Source organism: Leguminivora glycinivorella, chromosome 19 (genome assembly GCF_023078275.1).
Source record: "Leguminivora glycinivorella isolate SPB_JAAS2020 chromosome 19, LegGlyc_1.1, whole genome shotgun sequence".
Classification (NCBI taxonomy): domain Eukaryota; kingdom Metazoa; phylum Arthropoda; class Insecta; order Lepidoptera; family Tortricidae; genus Leguminivora; species Leguminivora glycinivorella.
Window position 1 is genome coordinate 6,727,528 of NC_062989.1, and position 18,551 is coordinate 6,746,078.

Sequence of the window (18,551 nt, forward strand, 5' to 3'; positions counted from 1 at the left end):
GTGGTAAGGACATTAGCCGCGAAAACTGAACACTCAGTTTTCACCCGGCGCGTCCACCGGTGTACTTGATTTACTTTTATGATAGATAGATAGATAGATAGAAAGCCTCTTTATTTTCTTAACAACTACTTATACATTACAGTTACACAGTAACATAATAATACTTGTTTTACAATAATTTTAACTATTGTTTTTCACATAAATTTGATTTATCTATTATTAGTTTTATTTTAGACTTAATTTTATTGTTAGTATGTTTTTTTTCTTAGTTGTTAGTGGTTGTTAGGAACCCCATTTTATTGGGTAAAGGTCTCCTCCAATTTGTTCCATTGGTCCCTGTCTTTTGCCTTATTCATCCATGTTGGGCCGGCGGTAGCTGCAATGTCGTCACTCCATCGTTTTCGTGGTCGTCCTGACTTTCTTTTTACGTCGGTACTATCAAAGAGGATCGAGTATTATCAAAGATTTTTTTTTTATTCACAAAAAAAAACTTATAAACTGTAACGTTTGATGGCGAGAGGCGCTCATTGTTCTAGACATAGGTACTTAAATACAGTTTTGATATAAAACTAAAACATAACTTAAGACTAATTTAAACTTTTTTTTTTACTTTAACTATCTAAATATAATATCTATATATAATAGTACAAGGTATTATAGATAGTTACTGTCAAAGTAAAAAGTGTAATAACAATGCATAGACTACCATCTCTCGACACAAGCTTAGAACTTTTGAACTTCAGTTTTGACAATTGGCCCATATTCTTAGCTTGATATTATGTATTAAAATGTCAAATATTAATATTAGCGCCGTCTAGCCAAGCGTTGTCCAAAGGTGTAACGCCATCTAGGCCACCGTACCTTTTTCTCTATGGCTTTGAGGTACGTTTTTTTTTCTTAGACTTTATCCGTCTATAATAAGGAGTTACATATGTCTTTGGTACTATTATGATATCAATTTTAATTTATGATACTAAAACCAGTCATTACTTTTGCGCCTAGCGAAAAACGCGGTGTCACGCTTCATTGAAATATCAAAGGTCGACAATGTGTGAGATGGCTAACCCTAGCATCCCCATTTGACCCTAATAGCGGTCGACGAGCCACATTTACACAATATGCTAACCATCTCCCACTTCCCCCCTCCACATCCTAACATTTTCCTCAAACTAGAGCCTTAGAGGAAAATATGTATACAGAACAGAACTTTATTTCCTGTACATTAAGGTGTGTACACATATTTTTGGCACTATGTCTGTAGTCACAGCTGTGTTGTTGACTGTGCGTGTAATCAAGGAAATTTGCTAACAAAATAAGATATATTTGGCCCTTTTTCGATTCAATAACATCCAATTTATCTATCTGAATAACTAATAAAAACTTTCTTGCTATATCTGTGCGAAACATATTTGGATATAAGAAGAAATATTCGAGATACTTAGCTGTCCGAACAATTTTACCCTTTTCCGCTCTGAGTAATAATTTAAACCATGCCTTTAGGAATCGTTGACGTTTGGATTTATTTTGACGAAGTTATTTTTTAACTTATTATTTTCTTTTTCAATATGTATTTCTTTTTATTATACTGACATTTTGACCTAGGTTTATAGCTTAGCCCTAGCAATTTATACATTGACATTTGTTTTTTATTATAGGTATATATGACATTGTTTTTATTTTTAATGATTTTATTTGTATGTTCTGTTGTAATTAAAACGCTGACAGCACCCGATGGCCTTGACGCTAGCGTACACTGTCTAATCGTATGGGAGTAAGTGAGAGCGCGATGTCACTAAAAGAGGGCGGATAGGTACGAAAAGTGCGGAAAAATATTAAAATAAAATAGAAAGATGCATTATTTGTGCAAAATGTTTCGTTAGTGTTTTAGATATGTATATATGTGTTATTATAATATTTACTAAAGACAACTAAGTGAATAATTGAACGACACACAACCGTTTAATGACGAACTCGAGACCAATCTTTGCAATTTTTTTCTATCGAGCCGATTTCATTAAATCGTGTATCGAGTACGGCTATGTTCTTTGAAATATAATGAATAATAACATATAATTTACTTGCCTTACTAAGACTAATAGTTTGTCTTAAAAAACTGCGCAAGTAACATCAATTTTACGCAATTGGGTGTTGTCAGCCCCTTAAGTATAATTTTATGTTGACGATCTTTTAGGGAAAATCCTTTATTTTATAATTGTGTGAAATACTGTGTTCTTTTTCTTAAAGAAATAAAGAAATCTATCTATCTATCTAATTCTTATGTTATGATGAAACGTTTTAGGTAAATTTTATATCTAGGTCTTCAAATTTTATGAGGGATTATTCGGAGATTAGGTAATAAGCTACATAAAGGTGAAAGAGAGTAGAGTAATCTACCTAAATAATCTTTCACCGGTAGCACACATTTTTGTATGTTAAGTAGGTATTTCATATTAAGTGCGTTTTCACATTATCCGATCTGTTATTGGATGTAGGTCCGATATCCTATACATTACAGGCGCCATCTTGGATTTTTTCCATTGAAATCTTCCCGACATCCGGTATCGGATCGGATTATGTGAAAACGGAATAAGTGACATGTGACACTCCTTGAGTTGCAGGCGTTCATAGGTTACGGTGACCGCTTTCCATCAGGCGGACCGTAGATATGCTTGTTTGCCACCGACGTAGTATAAAAAAACTATATTTTTTATAATTAAAATTAATATTTTTAGGGTTCCGTAGTCAACTAGGAACCCTTATAGTTTCGCCATGTCTGTCTGTCCGTCCGTCCGTCCGTCCGTCGGCGGATAATCTCAGTAACCGTTAGCACTAGAAAGCTGAAATTTGCTACAAATATGTATATCAATCACGCCGACAAAGTGCAAAAATAAAAAGTGGAAAAAAATGTTTTATTAGGGTATTTCCCCTACACGTAAAGTGGGGAGTGATTTTTTTTTTTCATTTCAACCCTAACGTGTGATATATTGTTGGATAGGTATTTAAAAATAAATAGGGGTTTACTAAAACCATTTTTTGATAATGCTCATATTTTCGTAAATAATCGCTCCCAAAGTAAGAAAAAATCTGTCCCCCCCCCCCCTCTAACTTTAGAATCATAAGTTTAAAAAATATGAAAAAAATCAAAAAATGTATCTCTTTATATGTATAAACTTTCTAGGAAAATTATTTTGAACTTGAAAGGTTGAACAGTTTTTGAAGAAAATACGGGAAACTACGGAACCCTACACTGAGCGTGGCCCGACACGCTATTGGCCGGTTTTTTTTATTTAATTATAAATAACAATCACATAAATACGTGAATGGTAATTAATTGCTCATTACCAAAATAAGGTTTTCTATCATTTATTACATCCATCACAGCCACTTTAATTTATCACTGCCCGTTTGTAATGAAACACACAGATGTGCTAAACAAGGCCAATTACGGAGAAAAACATTTTCTATTTTAAGATCAGTTTTATTATTACTGGATTTATAAAATTCAAGTACCTATTAAATCATTTTATTTCAAAGAATAATACTTAGGTATTAACTTAACGGCTTTGCCCATTCAACATTTATTTTTCCACTGCATCATAATTACTACGTAAAAATTAAATAAATCAAAAATAGTGCCGGATGACATGTTGATAGATTAAATAGCGTGTGTGACTTTTTTAAATATTTGGCTATTTCTATTCTATATCATTCACATGTGCCCTTTAGATTACAAATTTCAAAAACTCATTCAATTTCCAATTCTCGTTTCCGTGACATTCTAAAAAAAACAACCTACCCATCGAAGCTCAAGTCGGAACAAGGTAAGTAGTTAAAAATTCATAATACAGAAACTTACATTGTTTCACATAGGACTTTGTGACATGATTTTTACCAGAACCAACTGGTAGAGCTCTCTTGACATTGCAAAAACGTATGAGAAATTTTAATTTTATCCACGAGAGTGCAAAGTAATTTCATATGTATAAATTTTAACATGATGCCCAAAGCTGGCTGGTAGATTTGAAAGTTTAATAAATTAATGAATTTGCTTTAATACGATAATTTACAGTTATTATTTTCCTCGTGTTGGTGTTGTGAAAAATGTTGTGTTCCACGCGGTGGAAAATTTGTTTAACCTACGTGCCTTATTATTATGTCGTATGGCTTTGTTCCTGTTAAAATTTAAATTATTATACATGCATATAAAATCCAATTTAAGTAGCCAATCCCTTGCTTCCGGTGTGATTGCCAGGAGGTCCTGCATATTTTACCTACGTGCCTTGAAAGTCTTTTTTTTTAATTATAAATGGGCTTACTCTTGACCACAGACTAGCCAAAGGCAAAGACGTGGCCTACGATGGAGTGAGCTCGCCCAGAAGATGCCCTTAAAACCCTCGCAACGATTTTCGATTGCTTGGGTATCAATATATTTATTTAACTTTGCCTCCTTCGTAAAACAAAGACCTATTGTGCTCATGTACAGTTTGTTTCCACGTCAGTAAATATTTTCGCACCAATAACTTTATTTTGTCCTTCGGTGAGTACCTACTTGTTTACACTGCTATAAACTTTTCCTACGTTATCTGTAATGTCAAATATTTTATAGGAGCGCGTAGTTGAGGCGTAATAATTTTTAAGAAAAAAAAACCGTCGCCTTTCGGGTTCTGGTGAAAGCTACTTGCGAATGTTGGATTATGTAGAAATGTGTAAGTATTTTTTTAAACTGCTTTTAATGCTTTAATTATTAGATGGCAACACAAATGACTCTCTTAAAACTTGTTTAAAATTTCGTGTAGGGTTCAGTGCGTGTAAACGTATATTACAAACTATCGAAATACGATAAAGTTATGCTAAGTAACTCAAAAAAATAGCAAGTGATTTAACATTGCATTGGTAAGACATCGTTTTGTATGAAATTTTGTGTGATAATGATCTATCTATCCTTTCTGGAAACATTTTAAAATAAATAAATGAAAATAAAATGTTTAATAAATGAAAAAAAAGCTGACTTGAGAAATCACACAAAGTTTTGAGTGACAAAGATTGTTTATCGTTTTCGGATCAAAAAAGAAAAATGGAACCCTTATACAATTATGTACTTTCTTGTCAATCCGTTTATCAATTTGTCAATATTCTTTATTTCGGAAAAAACCCTATACTCAAGTGTACTGTACCGTTCCTTGAAGCTGTAAAAAAACCTTATTTCTAAGTAAATACAACATAGGTTAATTGAGTTGAAAAAAAATCTACACTCTCAAGGAAGTCAAAATTAATAGGGTACTTCCGGTTGACCTAAACTATGAAATTTGGAAAATAAATCGTATTACACCATACATGATTATTAATATAGTTGTGAGAAAAAAAATAGTAAAATATACACGTAACCTTCGGTGTTCGAGCCAGACTAGCATTATCCAGTTTTTTTCAAGTTAAAAAATGTATAATGAAATCTTATTCAATAATTAAATGTTTACATAATACCACATTGAGCAACTTTGTAACTGAAATAACCTCCATTCATAAAAATTAATGGAAAAAATATATTATTATAGTTGTAATATATTGGTAGTAATATATTAATTTAATCGAGTTTTTTATTATAGTATTGTGTATTAAGCTTATAGTATTAAATCGTGTTTTTTCTGAAATAATTAATTCGAAAATTAATTGCTAAATTACAAATAAACAACAACATAGTTAATTCAAATCATATGATTAAATAACCATGTGACGATAAAGTGCACAAATTGTATTTTGTTCCTTAAGAATAAAATCTAGTTAAGTATATACGTATAACGTTAAGGTTTGAGGAGTTTCCTCAATTCCTCATGAATCCGATTATATTATAAGAAATCGAAGCTTGACAAACTTTGACTTGAAAACTCAATATGCTTAACAAACATAACTAAATAAATGTCACTGTTCTGAACTTAAATACATGCTTTTCTTACAAAAATACCAAAGTCACTATGAGTGTGCCGTTCAGATTTGAGGAGTTCGGTTCTGACTATCATCAGCAGTTCCACTGCACCAAATGTCACTGTTCTGGACGTAAGTGCATGCTGTTCTTATAAAAATACCAAAGTCACTATAAGCGTGCCGTTCAGATTTGAGGAGTTCGGTTCTGACCATCATCAGCAGTTCCACTGTACCAAATGTCACTGTTCTAGACGTAAGCGCAAGCTGTTCTTATAAAAATGGCAAAGTCACTATAAGCGTGCCGTTCAGATTTGAGGAGTTTGGTTCTGGCCATCATCAGCAGTTCCACTGCACCAAATGTCACTGTTCTGGACGAAAGTGCATGCTGTTCTTATAAAAACACCAAAGTCAATATAAGCGTGCCGTTCAGATTTGAGGAGTTCGGTTCTGACCATCATCAGCAATTCCACTGCACCAAATGTCATGTCATCAATATAAGCGTGCCGTTCAGATTTGAAGAGTTCCGTTCTGACCATCATCAGCAGTTCCACTGCAGCAAATGTCACTGTTCCGTACCTAAATACATGCTGTTCCTTTAAAAACACAAAAATCACCATATGTATGCCTTTCAGATTCGAGGAGTTCCCTCGATTTCTCCAGGATTCCATCATCAGAACTGGGTTCTGAGAAAAATGGGACCAATCTGTATGCATATACATTCAATCAAAAAGTTTTCAGAATCGGTCCAGTAACGACGGAGATATCGAGGAACAAACATTAAAAAAAAAAAAAAAAACATACAGACGACTTGATAACCGTCCTTCTTGAGAGATATGAGGCGACGGTTAAAAAGTAATATTGTCTCCGGTTATCGCGATAGTTACTCATGAAATAAAACTATGGAAACGGATTAAATCGCGTATAATGAATTTACAATTCATCCCGACGTTTCGAACACTTTACAGCGTTCGTGGTCAACGTGTGACTGAGGAAAAAAAAATTACAATGTGCAAAAGCTACTCAACTACCCACATACAAGAAATATTAACGAACCATGACCATAAATAATATAGATTTCTAAGGCAGGTTCACACACTATAAATAAAGCTAGTTACACAATATTTAAAAAATTACCATTAGGTACTATGTTAAAAAAACAATTAAGTAATCAATTAATCTACACAAAATTGACATAAACAAACTGCAAATGTCCAACACCATAGGTACAACACAAATGCCTCACAGTCTTCGTCGTGATATTGTAAATTCATTATACGCGATTTAATCCGTTTTCATAGTTTTATTTCATGCGTAAAAAGTAGTTGGTAGAGTAAACCATTCGGTGACACGCCTAATTCGGTGAAACAACCAAAAATCGTCTTTCGGAATAGTGATTCAAAGCTTGTATCACCGAATTAGGCCTGTCACCGAATTAGGCGAGTTTACCCTACACTTTAGCCACGTCAGCACCGAAGACATATTTTCGTTACTGTAGTGTTTATGGGTGTATGGAGAACAGTTCTCAAAATGCGGAAATGTCAGAATGTTCTTTAGAATTCCTAGACACCCAGAAAAGTAAGTGGGTGTTATATTTTTGCAGTGTTAGGTACATTATTGCTTACGTAAATGGCGTAAAAGTGAGATTTAAAGCTAGAATGACACATTACAATCAATAAGGATTTATCTGTAACGACATTTAGGTAGATGCTGCGATCTATCTAGCTCGAAAGTTTGGTACCTACTTAAATATTGTGCAAACATCTATTCAAACATTTTATGTAAATACGATTTCGTCAGTATTTAAGAAACAAACACGTACTTGAATCTTTATTAGATAAAAAGGTAGAAAGAGCGTTGGTACTAGCATAGCGCCATACACAGTTACTACGAGTAGGACAGTAGCACAGGTACAACCCTGCGTGACCTTGCGCAGTAGTAACGACCGCGTCGCCGCTGCCGGAGATTAACTACTGATTTATCCTTATACTGTGCTTTAGCCGCGGATCGTCGTTTTTCACCGAATGGTTGCATCGGAAGATCAGCGCTGGAAGCGCTGAATTTACACGAATAAATAATTATTATTTCTATTTATAACCATACCACAACTTTACTAAAAGAAATGGGTATGATAAGTAATCTCTTTAAAATACGAATCATCTTATATACATACACTGAAGAAAAAAAAAATAACCGAGCTGGAAATTTTATCCAAGTCTTCTGCATACGCGGCTAATGTCTTTACCACAAGACCACCCACAAGACACAAAAAAAAGTTTTAAATCCAAAATCTTGGTGCTCCGACACTGGCTGTTATGAATGTTATATAAGTTATATAACACGATGTGAAAGGGACAGCGCGATTGGGCGATGGCGCGTTGTCTCTGTCTTACCGTGTTTTGTAACATTTATAACAGTCCAGTATGGGAGCACCATTATCTACTTTACTTATAATCAAAGTTTAATGCAATGTAAAATAACAAACAACAGACAAATACCGTTAATATTTGTGTACATATCCAAATTTCATGTCAAAATATTTTTTGTGTTTATCTTGTTTGGATATCTCTTCTTGTGTACTGCCTAAACAAGTAAACAAACAAAAAAAGCTGTATCTGAATGGCAATCATCGACGGAAGTTTGGACGACCGGTCTGGCTCAGTCGGTAGTGACCCTGCCTGCTGAGCCGCGGTCCTGGGTTCGAATCCCGGTAAGGGCATTTATTTGTGTGATGATCACAGATATTTGTTCCTGAGTCATGGGTGTTTTCTATGTATATAAGTATGTATTTATCTATTTAAGTATGTATATCGTCGCTTAGCACCCATAGTACAAGATTTGCTTAGTTTGGGGCTAAGTTGATCTGTGTAAGGTGTCCCCCAATATTTATTTATTTATTTATTATTATTATAAGTCGCCGACATAAATTCAGTCCCGCTCTGTCGCGCCAATACGCAAGAGCGATAAAGATAGATAACTACGAAACATATATTATCGTGAGCGTTTGTGCATTTGGCTACCCTGGTCCCATTTAAGCATTATTGGGGTTAAAACAAGTTATAAAAGTAATCTTTTACCAACACATAGCCTTGTCACCCTAACCCCAGGCGCTAAGGGCCCAAACCAGGGCCTGCCCGGGCTGCGTCCCTGGGCCCGCCCTTGACCTCGCCCTAATCAATCATTATGTAAAAGCCGGTGTTTACGCGAGCCTTCCTTTAAACACAATACGTACGTATTGTAAACAGTTTTTGTATTAAACTATAATAGTAGGTACATTTTTTTTTTTTTAATACTACGTCGGTGGCAAACAAGTATACGGTCCGCCTGATGTAAAGCGGTCACCGTAACCTATGGACGCCTGCAACTCAAACAGTGTCACATGCGCGTTGCCACCCCATTAGAAACTTGTACACTCCCTTTTGCTGTGTTAAGTACACAGCAAAAAGGAGTGTACAAGTTCCAAGGAGGGTTCGGGTTGCCGACGACTCAAAGGACAATAGACGGAACAAGTTAGTTCCGTAAGTCCTCCCGTCATCAGCACACCGCACCCTCGTTGAGCTCTGGCAGCCTTTACGATACAAGTGCCAAAAAAAGGAAGACTGAAACGAGTGGCGATTGGCGATACATTAAAACACGACCGAACATATAATGAAGTTTCGACCTGACATATAATGAACCACTTCTCGCACTAGTGCGTAAAAAAACACCCTCTGCAGATGGTAAAGTGGTTCATGTCTTGCCGCCGCCGAATGGCATTTCTGCGACGCGAAACGAAAACGAAACGCCGCGAAAGATAGTCGGGCTCTGTCGCGCCAATACGCACGAGCGATAGAGATAGATATGTACGAGCGTTTCGTTTCGTGAACGTTTGTGCCATTCGGCTACGTACCCAGGACCCGTAGCCGAATGGCATTTCTACGACACGAAACGGAAACGAAACGCCGCGAAAGGTAGTCTGGCTCTGTCGCGCCAATACGCAAGCGCGATAGAGATAGATATCTACGAGCGTTTCTTTTCGTGAGCGTTTGTGCCACTCGGCAACGTTCCCTGTTACGGTATCCAGTGAAGAACTCAGGAGCCATATGTATACACTTATAGACATTTCCATTCACTCATTGGTCCCATTTATAAAATATCCGAATATTCAAAATAACATTGATTAATTTTTACTTTTACTTGCGCAACATTAAGCCTATTAGTATCTTCTGTGAAACTGTTTAAGTAGGTACCTATATGTTAAAATAGTACATTTCGATACAAGTGCGAAAAAGAGGAACTTCGAAACGAGTGGCGATAAATTTAAACACGACCGAAGGGAGTGTTTTAATCGACACGAGTTACGAATTCCCTTTTCGCACGTGTATCGAACGACGTTTTTCAATACAGATGGACCTCCGAAGTTACGACCTGCCATATAATGAACCACTTCTCGCACTAGTGCGTAAAAAAAACACCATCTGTACTGAAAAATCAGTAACATATTCAGTATTTTCAAGCTGCTTATATAAAGGATGTATGAGATGGCACGGATGACACATGCTAACCAAAAATAGGTTAAGTAAATGTTGACTAAACGGAGCCATCGATTGGGCCGGTGCTTTGTTTAGCGGAACGTGAATAGTTTATTGGGCTTACACGAGCTTAGAGGCTAATAGCTTGGTACTAATCACTTTCAGTGTAATGTAATCTGGCGCTGTGAAATAGGTAAATTATATAGTCAGACATAAGCTCTCGACTGGGGGCAACTGGTCCATTTTTTCCATGTTTTACAATGTTTGCATTATTAAATAGAGTGTCACACCGGTTAAATATTGTAGGCGTTCAGTGGATACATGTAGAACTCAATAATAATAATGGAAAAAAATGGATTAGTTACATTTCCCCCCCAGTCGAGAATTGCCCCGCTGTACCTTACACATAATTAGCGTAGTGTGAAATGTTTTTCCTGTTATTTTAGTTAGTTACAATGCAATAAGTACTAACGTTGACCGAAATAGCGTGAGACGCTCGTGAGTTTCCGTGAAAACACGAAGGAAATTCATTTTGCACTGCCTACATCTGTTCCAATTACAACCTTACAGTAAAGTTAGCTAACCAAATTATTTTAGCTAGCTTTTTCCGTATTCAAACGTTGAACTTTGGACCCCTATTTCACCCCCTTAGGATGTGAATTTTGAAAAATATTTTCTTAGTGCTCGTCTACACCTCATAAGGAACCTTTGTGCCAAATTTGGAATCTCTAGGACCAACGGTTTCGGCTGTACGTTGATATGTCAGTCAGTTAGTTAGTCAGTTTCTTCTTTTATATATTTACGCAGAGCCCTAGAAAAGTCAATGATTTTGATTTTTAACAGACTTAAAAAATAATCTCTATCCATTTTGGTCAACTTTATGAAAGCAGCGGGACCTTCGGGTCCACTGGGATACCGTGGACTACATTTTTGTTTCGGGTTTATCTGTATTGTTAATTTTCGCCTCCTATGTCTAATTTAAATTTGGTCACTGATTTATGAAAGCTTGTGCGTTCACCGCAACGCTTGGGTCGGGTTTCCACTGGGATAACTGCGTGGACCTATGCATTATTACACGTGCCGGCAAGTCTTCGCATCGAACTGCCCAGCATTTCATGGCCCCAAGACGACCAAGCTATATCTATATTTAAACGAAATTACTTGTATATTTATTGATTTATTTATATAAGACGATCTTGTGAAACCGCTCTAACGATTTCGCTGAAATTTGTTTTGTGGGGGTTTTCGGGGGTGAAAAATCGATCGCTTGGCGTAGCCTTAGATGAAAACGCGAATTTTCGAGTTTTCATGAGTTTTTCTTTCGCATTTGTAAACGTAAAATATGGGTTAACGCCGCGCGCGCATCGATTCCGCTTAGCTCAGTCGCACGAGGTCGGTCTAATGTACGCAGATAGATCGTAGGTGTCAGGGTTTCGAACTGCCGGTCAGAAATTAAGTTTTTGTTTTTTTCATTTTTTTGTTTTTGTATTTATAAGAGTTTTTTTTTATCTAAAGACGTGATATATTAAAATAGAACCGAGCGAAGCTCGGTCGCCCAGATATTTTTAGTTAAAGTAGGCACAGTTGTCCACGAATGTAGGGGTGGACAGAATATCTTGAGGACGCGGATGAGGTGAGTTAAATGACACCCGAAGGGGCCCCGGACCATGCATTGCGCCGGCGACGGCTCCCGAAGATACCCGAACGAAGACGAGGCGTTAACAATAGTCTTTGAAGTCACAGCTTGTAGAAGCAGAAGCTTGGAAGCTGTATAGTTTCGTCTTGGCAATGTTTTACATAAAACTTTTGGTGGTTTACTATTTTGTCGTACATAGCGCAATTGTTTCAAGGTTCCATATCTTTTTGAACCTAGCGTTTTCCCGATCTAGTGCCAGGGTCCGCTTTTCTGCTCAGTCAAGAGCACCCTGCGAAAGTGGACCCCGTGGAACGGTTTCAAGGTTCCATTAATTATGTGTGGAAAATTTTCCTTCTTTATGCAGAATGGTCAGATGTGAGACTTTTTTTGCTATTGCAATTTTCAACTGCATAGTTCATACTTTCCTTTCACCATTACTATTGTGGCGATGAGAATGACACTTCCGCTTTATATCACGTACTTATTCCTCCAAACGATGATTTAATTTCAAACGCCTTAAACCTTGAGCTGAATTTCAAATGAGATTTCACGTTTTAGCAACATTTTTAGGCTAATGTAACGTCATTTACATGTATTTCAAGCCATATCATCTTAAAATAGCATCGTAGATAAACTATATTTTGTGAATTTTCTTCGTGAAATGACTTACTTGAGGTTTTCTCAGGGGACTATATCATAGGGTTCTGCAAAAAAGGTTGTACTATTAAGGCGACGTGCGTGTAACACCCCTTGTGCGTAGCCGAATACACAAACGCTCACTATAATAATATATCTCTTTCGTAGATTTCATAGATAGCTGTCTATCTCTATCGGTCATGCGTATTAGCGCGACAGAGTCAAACTACATTTCTGCGGCGTCAGATATGCCATTTGGCTACGGGGCCTGCCGTCTTACATAACATAACCGAATCGTTGACGCTTCGTAGCCATCGAAACACGGTCTGGCTCTGTCACGCCACGGTAAGGCAGCTAGCTACGAATGCTACGAAACGCTTACATTTCGTAGCATTCGTATTATTGTCACTTTGGCTAGGTAGATATTCTGGAGTTAGAAGGTACCTAAGTTAAGGTGACAGCGACATCTATCCTTTCTTGCTGGAGTGCTTTGCCACTATTTACAAGTTTTTATTTAGCATGCAATGTACCTAAATGTCTATGCCGATCAAGCCTTGCAAGTTAATTTCCCAATACTTAGGTATACAGATCTCACTGTAAATAATTATGTGATAAGAGAGAAGACAAGTGTGGAGTGGTTGTAGATGTGGTGAGAAAGATTGAGATGGGTATGTTAAGGTGGTTCGGGCATGTAGAGAGGATGGATGAGAGGAGAGTAACGAAGAAAGTATATGAAAAAAGAGTGGAAGGGTCAGTTGGAAGTGGAAGACCTAGGCGAACTTTTCTTGTTCAAATCGGGGAAATATTGCAAAAAGGCCAGGTCAGAAGTACTTGAAACCGACGAGCGTGTATGAGAAACGTTATGAAAGTGTTTGAAGCGAAAGTGATTTGTCAGGATCGTAGTAAATGGAAATCCGTGATCTCTGCCTACCCCTCTGGGAAACAGGCGTGATTGTATGTATGTATGTACCTATGTATGTATGTATGTAAAATAAAGAAAATATCTAGTAACGCGTGTACAATATTGCTTTCAGACTAAGGCAGGCATTGTTGCTCGCCAGCTCGCCACGCGCCGCGGGAGAGTGAAAGCTTCTCCGTGCTCACAATGGAACACGCGATACTTTGTTTGCGCCGGGATTATGTGCACAAGTTTGTTGCTGTCAAAGAGTGAGTCAGTATCGAAAACCATAGTTATGTTATCAGTACATAAGAATAAATAAATATTGGGGGACAACTTACACAGATCAACCTGTCGAGAATATTTATCGTTGTGTGGGTCGGACGCCTTGTTTATACACGGGCTATCCTCGCATTGTGTGTGTGTAAACAGCGACCAACGAATTTGATCCTAGATCCGTAAATATTTGCTTTTGTAATATTTTGTTATGTTTGAATGTTTAAGTATTACAACGTTCTGATGATAAATATGCGAAAATTACAATACGGTCAAGATGATAAGACACATCAAGATGGTACTCGGAATCTGATGATGGAGCCAGAAGGTGGTCACCAGTACCAGTGAACCATGTAAGTAAACGACTTCGTGTTTAGGTTCGTTGGGTTCGTCTCAACAAGACCTTTGACAAGAGGTGGTACTCAGGGTCTGATGATGGAGCCAGATGGTGGTCACCAGTACCAATGAACCATATGACTAAACCACTTCGTATTTAGGCTCAATGGGATCGTCTCAATAAGACCTTTGACAAGAGGTGGTACTCGGGATCTGATGATGGAGCCAGAAGGTGGTCACCAGTACCAGTGAACCATGTAAGTAAACGACTTCGTGTTTAGGCTCGTTGGGTTCGTCTCAACAAGACCTTTGACAAGAGGTGGTACTCAGGGTCTGATGATGGAGCCAGATGGTGGTCACCAGTACCAATGAACCATATGACTAAACCACTTCGTATTTAGGCTCAATGGGATCGTCTCAATAAGACCTTTGACAAGAGGTGGTACTCGGGATCTGATGATGGAGCCAGAAGGTGGTCACCAGTACCAGTGAACCATGTAAGTAAACGACTTCGTGTTTAGGCTCGTTGGGTTCGTCTCAACAAGACCTTTGACAAGAGGTGGTACTCAGGGTCTGATGATGGAGCCAGATGGTGGTCACCAGTACCAATGAACCATATGACTAAACCACTTCGTATTTAGGCTCAATGGGATCGTCTCAATAAGACCTTTGACAAGAGGTGGTACTCGGGATCTGATGATGGAGCCAGAAGGTGGTCACCAGTACCAGTGAACCATGTAAGTAAACGACTTCGTGTTTAGGCTCGTTGGGTTCGTCTCAACAAGACCTTTGACAAGAGGTGGTACTCAGGGTCTGATGATGGAGACAGATGGTTGTCACCAGTACCAATGAACCATATGACTAAACCACTTTGTGTTTAGCCTTATTGGGTTCATCTCAATAAGACCTTTAACAAGAGGTGGTACTCAGGGTCTGATGATGGGACCAGATGGTGGTCACCAGTACCAATGAACCATGGAACTAAACCACTTCGTATGTAGGCTCATTGAAATCGTCTCAATAAGACCGTCGACAAGAGGTGGTACTCAGGGTCTGATGATGGAGACAGATGGTGGTTACCAGTACCAATGAACCATATGACTAAACCACATCGTCTTTAGGCTCATTGGGATCGTCTCAATAAGACCTTTGACAAGAGGTGGTACTCATGGTCTGATGATGGAGCCAGATGATGGTCACCAGTACCAGTGATCCATGTAACTAAACCATTTAGTAATCAGGCTCATTGGGTTCTTACTTCTTCTTAATAAGACCTTTGACAAGAGGTGGTACTGAGGGTCTGATGTTGGAGCCAGATGGTGGTCACCGGTACCAATAAACCCATGTAACTGAACCACTTCGTTTTTTTATGTTATTCAAATATGCGAGTTGATTTTTGGTGACCACAATCTCTCTCCATCATCAGACCTTGAGTAACACCTTGAAGTAATTAGAATTATATTTGACTTATTTTATCATCATATTAATATATACTTTACTCTAATACTTATCATATAACAAAAGCAAACATTTGGGATGGGATCTACTTAAATATGATCACAGTTTATAATTATTACTTTAAATTTTTAAATAAATTTTAACGTAATTAATATTATTTTGCGCTATATTCTAGTCTTTTCGTACAAAATAATGTTTATTAGAAATCAAAAGTTTATATCGAGATAGTAGATTGTGGTTGTTATCAAAATTCCATAGGAAGGATCAAGATTGTTTTGTCCATTATTGTAGTGCGAGCGAGTGATAAGACGTGCTAGAAAGGGTCGGCATATTGGGCTCGCGCGGCGGGTAAAATACCTAATTTCGCCCGACGCCGAAATGTTATAACGCTCTTAATAGATCCATACTATTTAATATATAAATCTAGATCTATATATAAATGGGACTATATCTAGATCTATATTTAAATAGGAAAGTGTGTATATCTGTTTGTTTGTCCGTCTTTCAAGGCAAAACGGAGCGACGTATTGTCGAAAATTTTTAAGTGGAGATAGTTGAAGGGATGGAGAGTGACATAGGCTACTTTTTGTCTCTCGAAGCCGCGAGACAAAAGCTATTTTTATATAATTTTGAATCCGTCATGATCTCCTTATTTGCGAATATTTTGATAACAAGTCATACTCGTATTATGTAGAAGTCATGACACAATATATTATGTATGTATATAGCTAATTGGTAACAAATAATTATTATAATATAGCTCGTTGGTAATAAATAATTATTATAAAGTGGAACTTTATTTCACATTTTCAATTTAGCTCAGTATCGTAAAAGTTTACAACTTTGCCCTTTAAGGTAGCGAAAATGCTAAAATGGAAAGGAACCCCCCTTTTTTAACTTGGGAATTTTAGTTAAATATACAAGTGTTATTAACTAGATTTATCGAAAAACAATTGTCCATTAAGTACAACTCAGTCAAAAGATATTTCAAAAAAATCTTTAAAATCGAGGTTCCGCTCTCGACTCTTTCCTCCTCCAAAACTTAATCAATCGGAACGAAATTTGAGAATCTGAATAACAATGAAATAATCTATGTCGGACCGTTTAGCTTTTTTGGTTAATTGTTACCAATATTGAGTATCACACCTTTTTTTGCGCCACAATGAAAAAGGCCGTTTTTGAAATTTTTTTGATTGGCTCTAGAATCTTTAAAAAGAAGAATATCAAAAAAATCAAAACGGTCCGACACAGATAAAAATAATAACAATCTGTGTTGAAAAAATCATTGCTCTATCTTCAAAAACCAGGGAGGAAATAGTCGAGAGCGTTTGTATGGAGAATTGACCCCTACCGTATCGTCTTAACATGCCTCTCGCGCCACAGTATATCTTCAAGAAAAGAGCGTACACCCATCTTAAAGGCCGGCAACGCACCTCCAACACCTCTGGTGTTTCTGGTGTCCATGGGCGGCAGAGATCGCTTACCATCAGGCGACCTGTCTGTTCGTTTGCCTCCTATCCCATAAAAAAAACAGTACAGCACTTAATAGCGAATTAACTCCGATATATTTTCGTTTTAATCCTGTGTAACAACTAAAAAATTATTTACGAGTTATTGCTCTTTTACAAGAGGTGGGCAAAGTCATTTTAAAGGGCAAAATAATAAACGGTTTAAAAAATAAACGGTTATAATTTAAATACATAAGCGTTCTAAGTAGCAAAAGATTTACTTCACCTTACATAATATATCCACAAGGCGTAATTGTAATTACCAGAAGTCCCGCTTTTAAGATTTGAATAATTAATTACCATAATATAATTCAACGGAAAATGTGTCCTCAAGTTATTAAAACGGGCTGTGTAAGGCCTGTGTTGCGTCTTACTCAAAATCAAAACGGTAGGTAAATTGCCTTCGCCGGTCTGGTGAACCCTCTTTGATATGCTATACATCCTGTATGAAATATGCATTACTCATACATATGTATCCGTCTATCACATAAAGGTCAATATAATAAGCATATGGATATTTAAGGACCCTTTAGAAATAGTACGCCAGTCGCCACATATAGATGTTTACTTAGGTAGCTACGATGTATTAATATATTAATATCTGGCAGGCAATTATGGTCGCGCGATAAATGATAAAACATCAGGCCGTCCCTACCGCACTATTTATAAGTGCGATAGGGACGGCCCGATGTTTTATCATTTATCGCGCGACCATGATTGCCCTGCTGGGCGACCGAGCTTCGCTCGGTTCTATTTTATTATATCACGTCTTTAGATAAAAAAAACTCAAAAAAAAAACTGGCCGGGATTCGGAACCCTGCGATCTGTCTGCGAACATTAGACCGACGTCGTACGACTGAGCTACGCGGAGCCGACGCGCGGTCGGCGAAATTAACGACCATATTTTACGTTTACTAACGCGAAATAAAAACGCATGAAAACTCGAAAATTCGCGTTTTACGGGATCTAAAACTACGCTAGATAGATTTTTCGCCCCCGAAAACCCCCACATAACAAATTTCAGCGAAATCGTTAGAGCGGTTTCCGAGATCGTCGATCGATATATTATTATACATATATAAATATACAAGAATTGCTCGTTTAAAAGTATAACAGGAAGTACGACGAGAATGGCTGCCAGCAGTTTCTTCTTCTTCTTTAGTCGTTCCCTCAATGCTGAGGATCATGACATCATGTCATTCTGTTGAAGACTAGGTCCCTCCATAGGCTTCACGCCAAGCGGATGGCCTCGTGCAGTTTTAATCGCATGGGTGCAACAATTTGAGCACACCATCTAGTAGCGAGAGGTGCCTGAGGTCTACTGCCGTGCCAGCAGTTTAACACTGGTATGTTCTATAATTTTATCTATCTATATG

The 18,551-nt window shown here is 37.4% G+C and overlaps 2 protein-coding genes across 2 annotated transcripts in view; one reads left to right on the plus strand and one right to left on the minus strand.

The window, feature by feature from the left end:
* LOC125236750 (small G protein signaling modulator 2-like) overlaps positions 1-18,551 on the minus strand; it is a 195,097-nt gene that overhangs the window by 136,990 nt on the left and 39,556 nt on the right. The gene's annotated exons all lie outside the window — the stretch shown is intronic.
* The window catches only part of LOC125236461 (vacuolar protein sorting-associated protein 33A), a 79,315-nt gene continuing 74,618 nt past the window's right edge, over positions 13,855-18,551 (plus strand). Inside the window, exon 1 of the mRNA XM_048143273.1 lies at positions 13,855-13,870. The gene's annotated coding sequence lies outside the window, so the exon portion shown is untranslated. The remainder of the gene's footprint in view (positions 13,871-18,551) is intronic.